A 5,053-nucleotide genomic window follows, 5' to 3' on the forward strand; every position below is an offset into this window, starting at 1 on the left:
GTCACCTGAGCTGTTTAGCTGTATACCCCGCACACCTCTTCTCGTACTTTAACAGATAAATGTTCAATCCAAGTACGTTCCTCAACTTAACAATCCTTCTAAAAATAATACACAGATTCCTTTCACGAGCTGTTGACGCCTAGTGCAACTGGTCTGGTTCACAGATGACTAACCCCGATTCAGGTCTTCGTATTATAACCTTGATTACATTGTTAAGCTTGCCTCAACTTTATTGTTTCGAACACTGACTGTCAATAAACAATTGTACTTTCACTGGAATCCTTTCTGGTACTCTAGACAATGTCTTCATTAACCTCTGTCTATACCCTGTCTTTAATTCTTCAGATTTCTATGCTTCGAACACTGTCTATCTTCAATCAATGCCAATACACTGAAATCTTCTCAGAGCACTTGTATACTGAATCTTCAACATTTCTGAAACCGTGAAAGTTTTTAACCTTTGTTCTTCACTGAGGCATGATCAAGTTAATGAACTTCTTTCAGTGACCTGTAGACAGACTTCAGGCTTTTTCTAATTTTCTGATTCTTTGTATTTGCCTTGTCTTCATTCTTCCTGATTTCTTGTGTAGACGTAGTATTATTAACATGTCCTATTCTAGTGTTGTTATCGTGTTGAGTTATCACGTAACTGTTCATACAGCTACGCAGTCTCACCAACAGACCTCAAAGAAACAAAAATTGGGTCTACAACAGAAAGGGAAAATGCTCAATAGTCAATGAACTCTATTTTATCTGAAACTACTCATTCTACTTCTTCTAAATCAGTTAACAAGAAGAAAGTACCCAACACTGCTTGGGTTGCTAAACACACTTAAAAGTCATTGTGTGCAGGGTAAAGTGAAGAAAGTCATGTGGATCATAGACAGTGAATGTTCCAGGCATATGACAGGTGATAAAGTCCTGCTACACAGTTTGAGGAGAAAGCTGGCCTTTTGGTGACCTTTGGAGACAACAACAAAGAATTTACAATGGGATATGGCAAGATTATTTTTGAAAATATTGTCATTGATGATGTAGCACTGATAGCTGGTCTTGAAGTGAATCTTCTCAGTGTTAGCCAATTTGCAGACAAAGGCTTTGAAGTTTTATTCAACAAAGAAGAATGCACTTTTATCAGCAAGAAAACTGGTGAAGTCGCTCTGAAAGGAGCAAGGAAATGAAGCTTGTTGTTGCAGACTTCGACTCAATAAATAAGGATGGAATTTGTTCCTTCTACACCAAGGCATCAGAAGAACAAAGCAAGTTATGGCATAAGAAGCTGTCTCACTTGAATTTCAACACTACGCCATAGATTGGATTTCGCAACCCCAAGAAACCGTAACTAAAGGCCAAAAAAAGGCTATGGCGACTCTTTTTCGGGGTTGCAATTTTAGGCGTTGCCATAGAGTTTTTTGCAACCCCGGTGACACCCTATTGCAATCCTTGTTTATCCGTTACAAAAACGTGCTATTGCAACACCAATGGGGTTGCAATAGGTCTTGAAAAGTGTTACAGTAGGGTTTGGGGTATCAGTACAATATTTGTGGGCCCCACAATGGGGCCCACATGTGGGGTATCGATGTAACCTTTTTGCAACGCTTTTTAGTGTTTTTTGCAACATTTTACACTAATTTTTAGCAACACTATAAAGACATATTGCAATGCTTTTACAAAAAAAATGCTAGAAACTGTTTGTAAATTAGCATGCCCATAAATAAGACATTGTCTTAAAACCAACACAATCCAGAAATCATAACATCAATCCACCAACCATAACATCAGTTACCCCATAATACCACTACCTTCACCATCACCATACTACCATCCTTATATAAATAAATTTGAACCAATAAGACTACATTTTGCCTTTTGATAGAATTGTTACAATGTTATATGAATATTCTCGTGCAGCTGTTTACTAATGCTATGAAATTACATGGTGTTTGTTGGCCATTATTTGACAATGATTATTCTTCCGTGTGCTTGTTTCTCTCCATGGTGAGCCACATTAATATTTGCTTGAATTCCAGTATAATATTTTCTGTCATTTAGCTTGAGCATGCCTGCAATACAGATGAAGAGATAATTAGGATTTACATATAATTAAGAGGGTGGAACTGAATATCATGCATCACTAAAAAATAAAAATCTAACATAACATACGTACAGCTTACTAAAGTAGTCGAAAAAACCTACAACTTTCTAATAGATTATGTTTTTGAACATATTTAAAACGTTGAAATTGTGGGTGAGGCCTATGTTGTCATGTTTTGACACTAAAGTTGAATATGCTAACAGCATTATATCTAATATATCTACTATCATACAGAGTATCCTACATTATTGTTAGGTACATCTTCACTTTTTAACCTTTCCACGAACAGAAAATATACATATTTCTTACAGGATAGATGTAAATTTCTAGCAAGTTTTTAACCTTCAATAGATTAAATCAGAGAAATGGGTAAAGATACTGCAACCCACAAGAAAAATACATGTCTTTGGGATATTAATAGAACACCGGGAAGTAAGGTTGATATGGACAGAAGATAGTATATCAGGTTCAAAACACAACAGCCTTAATACAATTGAAATTTCTAACAGCTTTTGCTTTAAAATAAGAATATAAGATTGAGCAACTTATACAATTTACACAGGTTTGATATTAGTATGAAGTCAACTTCACACATGTCCCAACGATATCATGTACACTCGATTATTTCCGAAATGAACTCAATTCAAAAAGTTTGCACATTTGAATAAAGTATTAAACCCATATACTTAACCCCATCAGTCACTGTTTTTAAGTGCATAAGATAGGTAAAGACAGTCCTACATTTTATTACAATCCACCTGATAATGCAGAGTTAACATAGCCTAAAAATTAAAAAGGACAGAACATGAGAATCTAACTCCCATATTTACGAATCGAGCATACACCAAACCAACACAACATTGATCTATAAAAAGCAAACATAAAATATAAAGAGTGTGAAGAACACATACTAAATTGAACCTCCCGAAGAACCGGGCCAACTAATTCACTAGGAAACTGATGAACCTTCTCAATCACCTTCTGTTCTGAAACCAGCGCCTCTTCATACGTCAAATTACTCTTACCAGTAACTTTACAAGTCCAAAATCTCTGTCGATACATATTAATCCATATACCCTGCAGTCAAGACTAGAACAACATCGGGGGGGCAAGAAATGGGTTACCTTTGAGAGAGACGTGAAAATTAAATTACAGAGGCTGCTTCTTGTCAGCAGCTTTACACAGTCTGCAGTCTTAAGATCAGATTAGAATATTCCGCTGTAATAAAAGAAACAAGATAAAAGCATTTGGTAACAATGAAAATTATACATGAATAAACAAAACAGCACGAAGACCTTACTTATTGGGATATACACCAATAAACAAAACAATATGAAAACCTCATATCTGCTCATCCCTTATTTCATAGCAAAAAATATAATAAAAAACTACATGCTTACCATTATATCATATGATATTGAAATATACACATTAGGATAGATAGTTGTGCTGAAACAAGGTGAAACCATTTCTTACCCAAGTGGTATGTCTTTGTTGCAGGCAAGATAGAAGATGCATGTTCTGCAAGAGTAAGACCAGCTCTCAAGATGGGAACCATCTGCAAAACGAAATTAATTGATAGAACTATAAACCAGTCACACTATCAATAAGCAGCATAAACAAGTATAACATTCAAATCAAACTATACAAGCTAATTACAGTTAAGCAAACAAAGAGAAACCTAAAAACTTTAACAATCACATTTTTTATGGACTAATTAACAAAATGTGCGAATATAAGACAACGACTACAAACTAGTTACATTATCGAGAACTTTGCTACTATTATTTTTTTACAGACTAATTAATAAAATGTGCTAACCTAATGCAACGACTTACAAACTAATTACATTATCGAGAACTATCCAAAAACACATAAAATCGAGTAATCATTACCTTTTATCTGCACAAATTGGACATATAGATTACACCAATTGAGACTATATTATGTCCTAGAAAAATTAATTAACAGACCGAAGCATAAACGATAGTACTGTTCATCTGTGGTAACATTGTCAGCAAGTATCTGTTGTAAAACGCGGATAACCTGCCACAGTAGTTCCAGTTGAGTGCCCAACAAATTGAATTGGGTATTCTTCATCCAACTTATGATAGTGCCCTGCATTCCAATTACATTATCTTAATTCCAAGTAAATAATCAATCACTACAATACAAACTTAACTCACCTCAATCGAAAATCGCAAACAAACAGTTAAACTTCAAACAATTACTCAACTAATTAAAAAAATTAGGGTTTCAAATTAAAACCCCAAATTCTAAAATAAGGTTTTAAAGCTTACCCAATTTAAGATTTGACCTCCGACTTGGCTTTAAACTCAAACTTGAGCTTTAAACGCCAACTTGAGGTTCAAACTCCGACTTGAACAACCTCCGACAATTTTTTCAAACTTTAACGAGGGAGAGGGGGAGAGAGAGGAAGAGAGAGAGAGAGAGAGAGAGAGAGAGAGAGAGAGAGAGAGGGGTTGAGAGAGAGAGGGGTTGAGAGAGAGAGATGCGTGAGACGAGAGAGAGATGAGAGCAATTCTTCGGTCGAGTATAGAGAGAGAGATGAGTTTTTGTTTTTTTTTGGTTTTATGTTATATGTTAGATGGGTTTAATTTTGAATGTTAATTTAATTTTGATTTTATTTTTGAAGAGGGGGAAATCAGGACTTGAAATTTTGCTAAGGAAAAAAATGAGGGGGAACTTTTAAGAGGGGGTGAAATATTTGGCTAGGGGGGAAATAGAGGAGGCGCGCTGGATCAATAAATTTTCACTTCCCGCTTGCTGAAAAACTTAGCGGGTCAAAGTTTAATGGCCCAACCCAACTATTTCAGCAGCCTGGTCATTGCCAATTTATTTATATATTTATTTTATAAATTTTATTAAATTAAACACATCCTATTCATTACAATTAATTGATTACTTTACTTTATTTATAAAAATTTTAAACTATTA

The 5,053-nt window shown here is 34.9% G+C and overlaps 1 long non-coding RNA gene across 1 annotated transcript; it reads right to left on the bottom strand.

The window, feature by feature from the left end:
* Positions 1 to 1,953: 1,953 nt before the first annotated feature.
* On the bottom strand, positions 1,954 to 4,564 carry LOC141698442 (uncharacterized). Its single transcript, XR_012565095.1, has 5 exons — positions 4,396 to 4,564; positions 4,142 to 4,213; positions 3,572 to 3,616; positions 3,007 to 3,313; positions 1,954 to 2,063 (listed from the first exon to the last, which is right to left on the bottom strand). It is a non-coding gene; the product is annotated as an uncharacterized LOC141698442 (long non-coding RNA).
* Positions 4,565 to 5,053: the final 489 nt, after the last annotated feature.

Source organism: Apium graveolens, chromosome 11, assembly GCF_009905375.1.
Source record: "Apium graveolens cultivar Ventura chromosome 11, ASM990537v1, whole genome shotgun sequence".
In the NCBI taxonomy this organism is placed as follows: domain Eukaryota; kingdom Viridiplantae; phylum Streptophyta; class Magnoliopsida; order Apiales; family Apiaceae; genus Apium; species Apium graveolens.